General features: G+C 47.6%; 1 long non-coding RNA gene across 1 annotated transcript; it reads left to right on the top strand.

The window, feature by feature from the left end:
* The first annotated feature begins 76 nt into the window (after positions 1-76).
* Positions 77-13,841, top strand: LOC131485963 (uncharacterized). The gene is made up of 3 exons (XR_009249112.1): positions 77-306; positions 11,330-11,405; positions 13,588-13,841. It is a non-coding gene; the product is annotated as an uncharacterized LOC131485963 (long non-coding RNA).
* The last annotated feature ends 1,197 nt before the right edge of the window (positions 13,842-15,038 follow it).

Here is a 15,038-nt window from a genome sequence, read left to right as displayed (position 1 = left end):
AGGGACAGGCATCTATGATGTCACAGGACTGAACGAATGAGCACTTTCTTGGCGTGAGGTTAATTTCATGGAAGGCCAAGGTCATCTGAATTCCATCTTAAACAGGAAAGAAAGCAAGGTGCAGCTTGGCAGGGGCCAAGATAAGAGCTGAGGCCACTGATGTATGTCCAGTTGCAGCCTGGAAACCATCACGGGGGATGACATAAACCACCGTCGGCGTACGATGCTTTATAGGTTGTGTGGACACGGGCTCTGGAGCCAGACCCCTTGGGTTCCGATCCACGTTCACCATTCATTGGTTGCAAGGTAATTAAAGGCTCTGTGCCTCAACATTCTCATTTGAAAGATGGGAACCATAATAAGACCTCCATCCCAGGTCTGCTATGAGGACCAGGCGAGTTAATACAGAAAGAGTGTTTAGAAGGGTATCTGGCCCACGCTAAATGCCCATTAAATATCCTCCCCTCCTTTCCCCAGTACATCTTTTTTTTTTTTTTAATGTTTATTTCTTTTTGAGAGAGAGTGAGCGCAGGAGGGACAGAGGGAGAGAGAGACAGAGGATCCGAAGGGGCTCTGCCCTGACCAACAGAGAACCAGATTTGGGGCTGGAACCCACAAACCATGAGCTCATGACCTGAGTCGAAGTTGGAAGCTGAACCGACTGAGCCCCCCAGGCGCCCCTCCCCCCCGTACATCCTAAGCATTTGCTACTTTGATAGCTCTCAGCCCCTGTGAATGGAGGATAGCACAGAGGCGGTACTGAGCCCTGGTCAAGGGTTTGTATTCAGACGGGCTGAGGCTCACATTCCCCCCCTTCCAGGCATGAGCCTTGTGACTGGGCAAAGTCCCTTCCCCTCTCTGTGCCTCAACTTCCCCATGGATACAACCTAAGTAGCAATACATCATTATGGGAATCTTGTGGGAACGGGGCGATCTGCAGGGTGCACGCTGCTCTGCTCGGTCATTACTCAACAATGGTGACTATTTGTGTTAACCTCCCATCTCAACGATGAGAAACCAAGAAGCAGAGAGGTTAGGCATCAGGCATCTAAAGGTGCAGAAGCCTCAGCTGTTTCCATAGCAACGTGTCAACCACACGTGGGGTACAGAATAACATTAAGAGCTGTACGGACAAATTATGTCATACTTTTAACAGCCATGTATTTATCGTGTTTCTTTCCACCTGTGGCAAGCAAGTCCACCCCCCATTAATAGAGTGATAATGAAGCTTCCTTTTTATATAAATGGAGTTAAGTATAAGTAGTGGATTAATGTAAAGAAAAATATAAAGTGAATACTAAACAAGCTGGGGCCAGATATGGTGCAATCGCACAGGTCATATGTGGACAGCTGTGTGGAAGAAGTGTTGGGCTAGACCACATCTGGTGACTAAAATAGCCCAGCAGAACGGTCAAGGGGATCTTCAAGGGCAGCAGGCACTGATGGTCTGCGTGATTCACCCTACGTTCTTTATTAGTGAGCTCTTCCTCTCTCTGAGTACACACTGACCTCGTCCTTTATGGATTTCCTAACCACGAATTGGAACCATGTTTCCACTGTCTCAGCATTCAATTTACAGCCCTCCCTAATTTCCCATTTTATGTCATTAATGTGTGTGTGTGTGTGTGTGTGTGTGTGTGTGTGCGCGTTAGAGATCCTTGTGAACATAAGTCACAATTCCTTCACTCACACTACCTGCTTCAGTAATGGACACACAGGCGTGGCTCAGTCATGGTAGTTGACCATGTGTTGTGTGCATCCATGATTGTTCTGATGCTCCCAACAGCTTGATAAGGTAGGTATAATTGCGTGCCAATTTTTACCAATGGGAAAGAATCTGAGGCTTACAGAGGTGATGTGAGCCCAATAGAAGCAACTAAAACTACCAGTTGAACCCAGGTAGCTGAATGTCATGCCTGTTACACCACATTGTATCTACTTTAAAGCATGCCTTGGATGGATGGATGGATGGATGCATGGATGGATGGAAGGATCAGGAGAAAGCATAGAGAGACAACAAGACTATCTTTGAGCTACCTATAAAAATTCCATGTTTGGAGTTCTCTTACAGACTAAGCATTAGACAGTATCATCAATCCTCATCTACAATCTCTGCTCAGAGAAAAGATGACTTGGAGATGTAGCAGAGGTTTGTTATTAAGACATTTGCTATTCAGAGCAGGGACTCTAAAAGTCAGACAAACTAGGGTCCCAATCTTAGATCTGCCGTTAAAAGCTGAGCAATCTTGTGCTAGTTATTTATAGTGCCTAGGCCTCAGTTTCCCCATCGATAATGGGGGTAATGATATCTCCTTCCCTAGGGGTCCTAGAAGGATCAAATGAGACCAGGTGACCCCCATGCCTGCTTTATATCATATTCTCAATGTGTAGTCTGTGTCATTGCTGTTGCTGTTGTGGCTGTCATTAGCCTTACCACTTATAAATCTCAGAGCCAGACTATCACTCCAGGTCCATTTTAAGAGATTGAGAAGGTTGTGAGTTAACATTGGGCTAGAACATCACAGAGAGTAATTGGCTGAATAATGGCTCCCGGAGGAGGCCCGTCTCCAAACTCCAGAGCCTATGAATCTGTCACCTTGAATGGCAAGGGGAATTGAGGTCGCCGATAGAACTAAGCTTGCTCGGCAGCTGATTTTAATGTTTATTTATTTTTGAGAGCGAGACAGAAACAGAGTGTGAGCAGGAGAGGGGCAGAGAGAGAGGGAGACACAGATCCCGAAGCAGGCTCTAGGCTCCGAGCCGTCAGCACAGAGCCCCACGCAGCACTCGAAATCATGGACCGCGAGATCATGATCTGAGCCGAAGTCGGATGCTCAAGCGACTGAGCCACCCAGGCGCCCCGCTCGTCAGCTGAGTTTAAAGTAGAGAGATTATCCTGGATCACCCAGGTGGACCCAAGGTCATCGCAAGGGTCCTTGGAAGTGGGAGAGGGAGACAGGCTGGGGGACTGTGACTGGAAGAAAATAGGTTGAAGACGGGGAAGGGGCCATGAGCCAAAGAACGTAGGCAGCTTCCAGCACTGGAAATGTCCAGGTGATGGACTGTCCCCTGGAACCTCCGGGAGGAACGCGGCCCTACCGACAGCTTGGTCTTAGCCGACGTGGTCTGTGTGGGACACCTGACCTCCGGACCTGTACGGTAATAAATGTGTATTAATTAAGGCGCTCATTGTGAGGGAATTTGTTAACAGCAGCCCTAGGAAACTCACGCGACAAGGAAAGATTCAGACTCTGACCGCGGATGGAAGGAACCCAAGGGTCTTAACAACTTGCCTCATGGAGGAACTCTGTTTCACTTGCCCCCTTGAGAAGAAAACTAGAGGCGGCCTCGTCCTCTGCTTCTCCACCTCTCCTTCGGGTGGGAACCCGTGTGCTCACTCAGGCGGGTCTATGCAGCCTGCTGGGGGGAGCGGGCTTCTGGCCAAATGGGCTAGTGCTGGGCCCCAGCCCCCAGCAGCTTCCATGAGGAGCAGGTGGAAGCCATTCCCAGCTGACGGGAGGGTGCAGCCAGGAAACAGCTTTCCAGACTCCCAAGTTTCAGGGCTCTGAGGAGGAGTGATGGCTGTTATTTCCTTCATGGGACAGCTCCAGTTAAAACAGGAAATGAGTTGTTGGGTCATTTGCAGCCCACAGACTTCAGGGCACCACAGTGTCTCCTTTTCCTTTGCAAAGCCGCCGGGCTCGTCAAGGGCAGGAGAGCCTGACACCCAGAACTGATCCATCTATGAAGGGACCTTTTCCCACCTTTCAAAGCCAGGCAACGTAATCTACATCCAATACAAGGCCGAGATCTTAAGGGTTTAGTTCTGGGTTTTGGCAACTGTATTGTAATTGACATCCACCCCAGAGAAATTATGGAATGTTTTCATTACCCCAGAAAGTTCCCCCTGCCCTGTTCTAGGCAATAGGAAGCACCATCACCTTTCCACCAGCTCCCAAGGCAACTACTGATCTATTTCCTGTCCTTATAGATTCCTTTTTTTCTAGAACCTCATCCAAAGGGCACCACACAGCATGTGTTCCTTTGCATCTGCTTTCTTCCACGTTGTACAGTTGTGAGATTTTTAAAAATCTGGATTTTTTTATAGTTCTTTTTTTTTCTTTCTTTCTTTTGAACTTGCTTTCTTTTTTCTTTTTTTAAATTTACATCGAAATTAGTTAGCATCTAGTGCCACAATGGTTTCAGGAGTAGATTCCTCAGTGCCCCTGACCCATTGGGCCCATCCCCCCTCCCACAATCCCTCCAGTAACCCTCAGTCTGTTCTCCATATTTATGAGTCTCTTCTGTTTTGTCCCCCTCCCTGTTTTTACATTATTTTTGTTTCCCTTCCCTTCTGTTCATCTGTTTTGTCTCTTAGAGTCCTCATATGAGTGAAGTCATATGATTTTTGTCTTTCTCTGACTAATTTCACTTAGCATAATACCCTCCAGTTCCATCCACGTAGTTGCCAGTGGCAAGATTTCCTTCTTTTTGATTGCCGAGTAATACTCCATTGTATATACACACCACATCTTCTTTACCCATTCATCTGTTGATGGACATTTGAGCTCTTTCCACGCTCTGGCTATTGTTGATCATGCTGCTATAAACATGGGGGTGCGTGTGTCCCTTCGAAACAGCACCCTTGTATCCCATGGATAAACACCTAGTAGGGCAATTGCTGGGTCATAGGGAAGTTCTATTTTTAGTTTTTTGAGGAACTGCTATACTGTTCTCCAGAGTGGCTGCACCAGCTTGCATTCCCATTAAAAATCTGTTTTGGGCTGCCTGGGTGGCTCAGTTACTTGAGCGTCCAAGTCTTCATTTCGGCTCAGGTCATGATCTCATGGTTCATGGGTTCAAGCCAAGCATCGGGCTCTATACTGACAGCATGCAGCCTGCTTGGGATTCTCTCTCTCCCTCTCCTCTCTGCCTCTCCTCCTACCCTCTCTCAAAATAAATAAATGAACTTTAAAAAAAAAAGTTTTGGAGATGCCTGGGTGGCTCAGTCAGTTAAGCTGACTGAAATCTGACTCTTGTTCTTGGCTTAGGTCATGATCTCACAGTTCATGAGTTCAAGCCCCGTGCCAGGCTCTGCTCCTGCTTGGAATCTTCTCTCTCTGCCTCTCCCCTGCTCTTACTCTGTCTCTCTCTCTCTCTCTCTCTTTTCTCAAAATAAATAAAACTTTTTGAAAAATCTGTTTTGGGGGCACCTAGGTGGCTCAGTTGGTTAAGCATCCAATTTCGGCTCAGATCATGATCTCACAGCTCGTGAGTTCGAGCCCCGAGTCAGGCTCTGTGCTGACAGCTCAGAGCCTGGAGCCTGCTTCAGATTCTGTGTCTCCCTTTCCCTCTGCCCCTCCCCCACTTGTGCTCTGTCTCTCTCTCTCTCTCTCTCTCTCTCTCAAAAATAAAAAAAAAATTTTTTTTAATCTGTTTTGTTGATGCCATTTGGGTTGTTTCTATGATGTCAAGCACCTTTTCATGTACTCATTAGCCATTTCTACATCTTCGGTGAACCAAGTCTTTTGCCCGTTTTAAAAATGCGTGTGTTTGTGTTTCCATTACTATCTGTGGAAGTTCTCTGTATATTCTTTATACGACTTCTTTATCACATATATGGAGAGCAACATTTTTCTCCCAATCATCTGTGACTTGTCCATTTTCTCAATAGTATCTTAGGATGTGCAGAAATTTTAAAGGGTAATGTTGTCCAATTGACTTATTTTACATTTAGTGCTTTGTGTGTCCTAAGAAATCTTTGTGTAACCTAAGTTTACCAGGATCTTCTTCTCGGTTTTCTAGAAGATTTCTCGTTCCAGCTTTTATCTGCAGTTCTGTGATCCATCCCAAATTTATTTTTGTGTCTGGAGTTAGTGTGGGAGAACAGGCAAACAAATTCCACGGCCAGTATTGTAAAGACAACAGGATGATTGTTCCTAAACTCAGGGTCTAGTGCAGGATTTGGCAAACCTTTCCTTTACGTAGAAACAGGCCAGACAGTGAATATTTTCGGCTTTCCCAGGCTATGCAGTCCTTGATGCAACTTCTCAACTTCACCTTTATCGTGCAAATACAACCATAGACAACGTGTAAAAGTCAAGAGCTCGGCTGTGTGCCAACGGAAGTATTCGCACACAATGCGATTTGAATTTCATGTCATTTTTACATTTCATGAAATATTATCCTTCTTTTGATTTTTCTTAAACCAGTTAAAAACTTGAAAACATTATGGTAAGTGAGTAAGGGGGACACAGAAAAAAAAAAATACCGTATGACTCCACTTTATATCAAGTACCTAGACTGGGACAATCCATAGAGACAGTACCACAGAGGTTACCAGAGGCTGGGAGGAGGAATGAATGGGCAATGATTTAATGGGTCTATGTGTTTGGGATGATCAAGTTTTGGAAGCTGACGGTGGAAACTGATATTTCCTATGCACAACATTGGAAATATACCGAATGCCACTGAATGGTACACTTAATCGCTCAAATGGTCAATTTTATGTGATATATATTTTACCAAAATGTATTTTTTCAAACTTAAAAAGGAATTATAACTAAAGGTCTTATTATGAGTCAGGCACTGTACTAAGGATATCACATGCTAATTCAATTTTTTAAATGTTTACTTATTTTTGAGAAAGGCAGAGCACACGTGGGGGAGGGGCAGAGACAGAGAGAGAGAGAGAGAGAGAGGGAGAGAGAGAATCCCAAGCAGGCTCCGTGCTGACAGCAGAGAGCCCGATGCAGGGCCAAAACGTGAGATCACGACCTGAGCCGAAGTTGGACTCTCAACCGAGTCACCCGGGTGCCCCACATACAAATTCACATGATCTTTGTAACACTACAAGGTAGGGGTCTCTTATTATCATTACACCCATTTTATAGATGAAGAAACTGAGGCGCTGAGTTTTGACGACTTACCCAAAGTCACCTTGCTAATGAGTTGCCGAACCAGCAGTCTGGCTGTGGGTCCGCATTTTGAGTCACCCTGCTTCGTCGCCTCAAAAACCAGCGATTCTCAACCTTGGCTGAACGCTAGAGTTTCCTGGGGAGCACTTTTAAATCCCTGTGTCCTGGAAGGATCTAGTTAAATCACAGCCTCTGAGGGTGGAACAAGGCATCAGTAGCTGTTGAAGTCCCCCAGCTGCTTCCAGTGTGCGGTCAGGGTAGAGAATCACTGCTTCAAAGGGCAGGCTTCTCTCAGAAGATGACATTTCAGCCAGAATGAACGGGAGTCAGCCATGGTGGGGAGGGGCAGAGCAACAGTTCAGGCCATATATGCTATCAGTCGTGTATTCTTATCGAAAGGTGTTGGTCCTTTTCCCCTTGACAATAATGACAAACATCCTCAAAGCAATAGCAGCTCATGTTTATTGAGCAATTATGCCACAAGCATGACCCTAAACGTTTCCCATACACCATCTCCGTTCACGTTCACGATCATCTTAGGGAGTCAACCGCATCATCCCCGTTTCGCAGACGAGGCAACTGAGGGCCTGAGGCCTAAAGAGAGTTGCTTGCCCAAGGCCACACTAAGCAGCAGTGTGGGGGCGTCCAGCCACATACTGTCCGAGTTTTGTGCTCCAGACGCCTTCACAGTGAAGCTTTCCGAGGGTGCCCCAGACAGGAGCAGTGAGAAAGGACGTCCCTTGGTAAATTGAGTCAGAACCTTGGTGCTCCTCTAACATCGCCATAGCCCAGAGACAGCTCCAAGAAAGAGGCTTGTTAATGCTTCTGCATAATCTCACTCTGGGGTGAAGAGGAGCCCGGGAGCCAGGAGAAGCGTGTTGGGGAAATTCAATGTATTATCAGCTGGAATCCAGCAAGTGGATGTAGAAGGCCCCTGGTCCAGGGAGAAGCTGTGTGTGTGTGTGTGTGTGTGTGTGTGTGTGTGTGTGCGTGTGTGTGCATGTGTGTGTGCGCGTGTGTGTGTCCATGTCTGGATCATGTGGATTATGTCCACTACCAGGAGCAGATCCGAATGGGAGAAAGGGCCACCCACCCCAGGGAAGGTAACACAGACAAGACTCCCACGACTTTTCCCCCAACTCCGGAAAGCCCGAGACCGCGTTTTGCTTATACGTCACCCCTGACTCTAGAACGGCGTCTGGCAGACAGGGCACTTGTTCATCACAGTGTGTGGAGCAAATCGATAACGTGCAGTGGGGTGGGGGTGGGGGTGCCCTCCACTCGAGCACTGGAACCGAGCTCCCTGCCCGAACTTGTTAAGGGGCGAAGGAAGGACTGTTCCAGGAAGAAGGAAAGAAGAATTCACGTTCCAAGTTCAAAGGAAGCTTTTCTGTTATTCTTTGTCACCCATCACTGATAAGGAAACTGAGGCTCAGAGAGGTTTAGTGAGTTTGTCACTTATCAGGCAGCTAGAAAGGACCAGAACTTCGGTTTGAACTTGGGCCTCCGGGCTCCTCTCCCAGGGCTCTTTCTACTACCCATTAGCAAACAGACAACCAGAGGTTAACGCATAGACCTGCTCTGCAGCACAGGAACCCTAACCATCACCGCCAATGACAAAAACCATGAGAACGGCGTTAACCAACATGTAGTAAGAGCTTACTAAGAGCTTACTATGCGCCAGAAACCAGCCCGTATACTTAAAATGCATTATCTCAAGGGATCTTCACCAACAAATCTAGGGAATGGAATCTATTGTCATCCTTATTTTATAGTTACAGAAACAAGATCCAGAAGCATTAACAAGCCTCAGTTCACACAACTACGAAGGGGCAGCACAAAAGTTCAAACTCAGGAGGATCAGCCCTCCCTCATAGCATAGCGGCTGTTCTCCAGCCTGGTGGGCAGGTTGGTCCCAGCATCAGGCAACTGGCCTCTGGCTGTCACCGAGTGGATGATAATAGCAATTATGGCCTTTCTGGGGCTCTTAACATTTCTATTTTAAGAGAACCTCTCAGCCTTTTGACAAAATTTTCTGGTTTCCAAATCCAGGTGTTTGGATGTTATGTCTCCATGGGGAGAGAGCTCAGCTCCTAAAACTCCTGGCCTCTCTGTGCCCTTTATCCTCTCGACTCCAGGGAAGGAGGGGTGATTTATCTGGCAGGAGAATTTGGGAAGAATAGAGCTGTCCTCTCTGTTCCTTGCATCCTCGTGGAAGAGTGGGTTATTCTTGAAACTCACGTTCTCCTGTGCTGGGAGATCCACTGAGGTTCAGAAGCCCCAGACCTATAGATATCTGGACCTATCAACAATAAAGGTGACATTTTGGCTCCTATCTGTGCTGTTGGCTGTATCGCCCCAGAACTCATCTGTTGGAACCTGGTTTCCATTTTGATAGTAAAGTAATCTGGTTGCAACGATGGAATCCCCAAGAATGGAATTAATGTCCTTAGACAAGAGACCCAGAGAGCTCCCTCGCCTCTCCTGCCCAGTGGGGACACATGGAGAAGTCAGCAACCTGGGGGGGTCCTCACCTGACCATGAGGGCACTTGATCTCCCACTGCCAGTCTCCAGGACCACGAGAAGGAAAGTTCTGTTGTCTATAAGCCACCCAGTCTATGGTGTTTTGTTGCAGCAGCGCCAATGGACTAGGACAACTTGCATATCCCTTTGTCTTAGTTTTCAACTGGTTAATAACTCCAGCAGGCAAGATGCCGTCTCTTGGACCTCCTCAAAAGGCCCATCACAGGGAGGCTACTTTTAGTGAGGTACAGTGTCGCGTTTATCGGCGGGAGCAATAATTCGGCACTAGGGATGTGTTTTCTCTTTCCCGTTCACTTATTTATCCCATATTCACTTGCGAAGCACCTCCTATGTGCCCGGCGCTTCGCTAAGGACTGTTTAAGGATGAGCCATTGCAAGTGGGAGCAAAGAGCCAAATCAAGACTGAATGGAGTTCTTACTTCCAACCTTTCTCTGGGAGGTTGAGCAAGAGGAGGGGAGAGAGGGCGTCAGCTGTTTTCAAGGAGCTTGACATCCACTCCCCATTCTTTGGGTTTTCCTTTGGGGGTCACCCACTTTATTGTGAGCCGCTCCAGTGGGACTGTCAGTCAAGGCACCTGGCCCCTCCCCTGGCCAAGGGATGAACCCACGGTCAAGACAAAGCATCAAACTCTAGATATGGGGCTGGTGACTCTCTGCCAGAGGGACGCAGGGCAGAAAGCACATTGCCGCTTCCCTGCTCCAGAAGAAAGTCCTTGAGGAGCCTCGCTCCCTAGACACATGGGTCTGTTTTAGTTCTTCCCTCCCTCCTTCTCTGCTTCTCTCTTTCTTGCTTAGTTCTCAATTCCCCATCTGTGAGTTTCTCAATATCGGCCCATTAAGTTGTTTTCAGCATAAGTCAGCCAGAATCGGGTGCCTTTGCAAGAGAAAAATACCATCGCAACGGTCTGCACATGGACTGTATGAATTAGAACTTTGTGTTCAATGCCTTGGGGAACTTGAGGTTAAGAGGAGACTTTCCAATTTAGGGTCAAGGAGACCTTGTGGCTCGCTGATTAAGGACACGGGCTCTTGAGTCAGCCCTTCCTGGATGTAACACCCGGCTCTGCCGTTTGTTAGTTACTGGCTGATGTGGGACACATGACCTAACTTCCCAAGCCTCAGGTCCTCTTCGGTGAATGTAGGTTAATAATAGCATCTAGCTCCCAGGGCTGGCAATGCGGTGAAGTACGTAATAACCTTTGGCTGTTATTTTAGTGATTATTCTTCAAGATTCCTTCTGAGAAGTCATACAAAACAGGAATGTAAATTGCAAAAAAGACGCTGAGCAGGAAGGCACTAAAGAAAGCCTTCCTCCAAAGGAGATGTTTATTTCAGAGACACACAGGGGGACGTTCAAGCAGCTGTCTTCCAGGAAATTGTCCACAACCCAGGGTGAGTTCTAAATTTTAAGTGACTAGCCAGTGTCAAAGGATTGGAAAGGGAAGAAAACACACTAGGACGATGTAAAAATCCAACCACACATTGCATAAGCTCTGAGCTCTCCCAGATTGAATGAGAATCCTGAATTTGGACGTGCTTCCCATCTCCATTAGGCAAAGAGTCAACACCGTCATCCATATTCTATTGGCAGCTACCGCTGCACTTAACAGTAAATATCAGAAACCAAATACCGGGGCTCCCTAGGATCTTGGAAAGAGGAAGATATAAATGATTAATCCAAAGGCTCAGGGCCTTTGCATTGGAGGTTTTTTCTGCTGCAAATGTTCTCCCCAGCACCCGCATCGCCCCTTTCGGTGTTCACCTCTACCTTCTTATTTCAGCTCAAAGGTCACCACCTCTGAGAAGCACTCTGGGTTCTCTCTAGTGGAACTAGCTTCTCAGAGTGTTCTCTGTGTTTCCTTCCCAGCGGTACCAAGTTTGTGATGAGATGTTTCCGTGATTGTTGGATCGGTGGCTTTTCCCAAGTAGACCACGAGCTCCAGGTGGGCAAAGATCTTGTCTGTTATGCTCACTTCTGTAGATCGGGGAAGATTGGTTCCAGACCCACAAGAGAAACTCTATCCATCTTTGTTCGTTTCATGACTTTGGTAAATGTCTACTGATTAGCTTTCATTCACTCAGCAAGGGCTTAAATTCTTAGCACGTGCTATTCAATGATGAATGCCATCATTAGTGCATTCCTTTAATTATTAATTCATTAATAATCTATAAATGCTTACAATCTGCCAGGCACTGAGCAGTGAGGACCCAGCCATGAGAAAAAGAGGAAAAAATCCCGATCACAGAACTCACAGAACTTACACTGTAGTGGGAGGGGGTCATCAACGAATACATAGACGCCTGTCCCAGGAGACATACGTGCTTAGGAGAATAATAAGTGGAGAAAAGAGATAGGAAGAACTGGGGCCGGAGCACATTGTGGAGGGCACTATTTTATTTTATTTCATTTTTGAAGTTTATTTATTTTGAAAGAGATAGAGAGGGAGAATGAGCAGGGGACCCGACGTGGGGCTTGAACTCATGAACTGCGAGATCATGACCTGAGCTGATGTCGGATGCTTTACCAACTGAGCCACCCAGGTGCCCACAATTTTAAAGAGAGATGCTGGAGAAGACCTCATTAAGCAGAGACCTCCACAAAGGAGGGAACACAGCATGGGACAACTGGAGAGGGGGGGACATTCCAGAAAGGGAGCAGCAGGTGCAAAGGGCCTGCAAGGGCGTAGAGAAAGAAGAATCCAGGATGACCCTGATGTTGGTGTGAGTAGCTGGCTAGAGGCTACCATGGCTCAGGAGAGAAGGGACGGTGAGAGAATAACCCAAGTCCTCTTTGGCCACCTTGAATTTGACATTAATGAGGAAGTGGGAACAGGGAGATGCATATTGGCTTTATTTTCTTTTAAGATTAATTATTTATTTCAAGAGAGAGAAACAGAGCATGAGTGGGAGAGGGACAGAGAGAGAGAGACAGACAGAGAGAGAAAGAATCCTAAGTGGGTTCAGCACTGTCAGTGCAGAGCCTGACATGGGGCTCGAACTCATGAACTGTGAGATCACGACCTGAGCCGAAATCAAGAGTCAGATACTTAACCCGCTGAGCCAACCGGGCGCCCCCATATTGGCTTTATTTATTTTTTTATTTTTTTAATGCTTTTCTTTTATTTTTGAGAGAGAGAAGCAAGACAGAGCACGAGCGGGGGAGGGGCAGAAAGAGAGGGAGAGACAGAATCTGAAGCAGGCTCCAGGCTCTGAGCTGGACAGAGCCAGCACAGAACCTGACCTGGGGTTCGAACCCACAGACGGAGATCATGACCTGAGCCGAACCCTGACGTTCAACTGACTGAGCCACCCAGGCACCCCCGCATTGGCTTTATTTTTAAATGTTATTAAAATATTGCACATACACAAAATAGCAGACACAATGGAAGTATCCAGCCTCATGGATTTCCCGAAGTGTTGTGTTGGGTAATCAGCACCGCCCCCCCAAAGGCCCTCGTGCCCATCCTGGTCACTGTTCCCTCCCTCAGTGACCACTGTCCGGCCTGGCACGACAGATACATTTTATTGGCATTTTTCAACCCACGATCAAGAGATAATATGGGGCACTGGCTCAGGTCATTCTCAGAAAAATACCGCATCTGCTTTTTCTTTTAGACTAAGACTTTTGATTTGTTTTGTTTTGCTTCCTTTTGTTGTTTGCAACTGGGAGCTTTGCTTGTTTGTTTTATTCGCCTTCTTCTCAGGGTGAGGTGCTAATGCGGGGTGCGGGTGGGGTCGCTCGGGGCTGGCAGTCACCTCCTGTCCGGACCCCCGGGTCCTGACCTCTGTGAGCGGGGGGCCAGCCACCCACCAGACCAGCTGGAGCTGCAAACCCTACTCCCTGCTTTCAGAAAGCAAGTCCCCTGCCCACCTTGTCCCCGTCCCCAATCCCCCGGGGGCCTCCCCCGCCCCTCGTCCAACCCCAGCAGCTGGTTCTTCTTAAGGCATCGCTGTTAGTTTACAGTGGCTGCAAGTGTTCATTTTCATGTTTTAATGAAAACACAGCCAACTTCATTCCATCCTGAAAATTAATGTCTTCTTTCTCTCTCCGTGTCCCCCTCCCTCTCACTATATCCACCGATTGTTTCTTTTGGAATTAATTCCCCTCTCGCTTTGCCTCCGTAGAGCTCTGACTCCCGGGAGAAGGAAGAGGACGGCCCCTCGGGGCCGCACAGAATGGACAGGCCAAGCGACAGGAGGGAGGCCGCCCGCGCTCCTCCAGGGCCTCGAGGAAGGCACAGTCACACCTGCAAAACACAGCGCCCATCTTTTTCATCCGCTTTTACCTCTCAGGAGACCCCGGTCCCCAGAGACCTGTTTTCACCTCCCCGGCTCGGCACACATGTTTTCTACATGATATTAACCGGTCGCCTTTGAATCTCGCATTCACCGACCTCATTTTTACACACACACACACACACACACACCCCAGAATCTGTACTAGCTGACTGCCGGCAAAAGAAAACGTTAGTGTGGCTCTCTCTCCTTCTTTTAAACAGCTTAATTGAGATACAATGTACACGCCATAAAACTCACTTAAAGTGTGTTCTTGCCTGACTTTGCGTTTATTTACTGGGGTGTGCATTAGCTGTTTCTTCTTGAAAAATGGGGCCGCCGGGTGGACATTTTCACCCTACAGGCTCCCCCCTTTGAAAGGTGACATCTAAATAGAGAGCAGATCCTGTCCATGTTTCCACCCCCTTCGCTCCCCTCCAAAAGTTGTTTTATTCGTTTTGCCACTACAACCTACTTCCTGTGTTTGGAGTCTGAGCCGCCCAGGCCTTTTCAGGAGACTTGCTGCCTTGTTTCTGCACTAATAATAAGTTTCTTTTGTGTTGGAGGGGTTTTCTGTTCGGTTTTTTGTTATTTAGAGTCTTCTGCTGTTTCCCTTAACTGCGGGGCTGGGGAGACCCCAATGAAAGGTATCTGTATGGCCTAACGGACTCTGCAGAAATATTTGGTACTTAGAGCCAAATGTAAACGTTCGCAGCATTCTGACTCTGGGGGTGGTCAGAAAGGAAGATGGTTAGGAATATGAAGAGGCCTGGAGCTTTTTCCTGATATTAAAATGTTAATCTCTAGTTTCACTCTGACTTCCGTCTCTGTTCCCTCGTTTGAAGAATAGGATTTAAAATAACTGCTTCATGGGGCGCCCGGGTGGCTCAGTCCGTGAAGCATCCGACTCCAGCTCAGGTCACGATCTCGCGGCTCGTGAGTTCGAGCCCCACGTCGGGCTCTGCGCTGACAGCTCGGAGCCTGGAGCCTGCTTCGGATTCTGGGTCCCTCTTTCTCTCCACCCCACCCCTGCTTGTGCTCTGTCTCTCTGTGTCTTTTAAAAATAAACAAACGTTAGGGGCGCCTGGGTGGCGCAGTCGGTTAAGCGTCCGACTTCAGCCAGGTCACGATCTCGCGGTCCGTGAGTTCGAGCCCCGCGTCAGGCTCTGGGCTGATGGCTCGGAGCCTGGAGCCTGTTTCCCATTCTGTGTCTCCCTCTCTCTCTGCCCCTCCCCCGTTCATGCTCTGTCTCTCTCTGTCCCAAAAATAAATTTAAAAAAAAAAAAAAAAACAAAAAAAAA

This window comes from Neofelis nebulosa, chromosome 9 (genome assembly GCF_028018385.1).
Source record: "Neofelis nebulosa isolate mNeoNeb1 chromosome 9, mNeoNeb1.pri, whole genome shotgun sequence".
Taxonomy (NCBI): domain Eukaryota; kingdom Metazoa; phylum Chordata; class Mammalia; order Carnivora; family Felidae; genus Neofelis; species Neofelis nebulosa.
The sequence above is the reverse complement of the archived record's forward strand: the minus strand, read 5'-3'. Positions and strand labels throughout refer to the sequence as shown.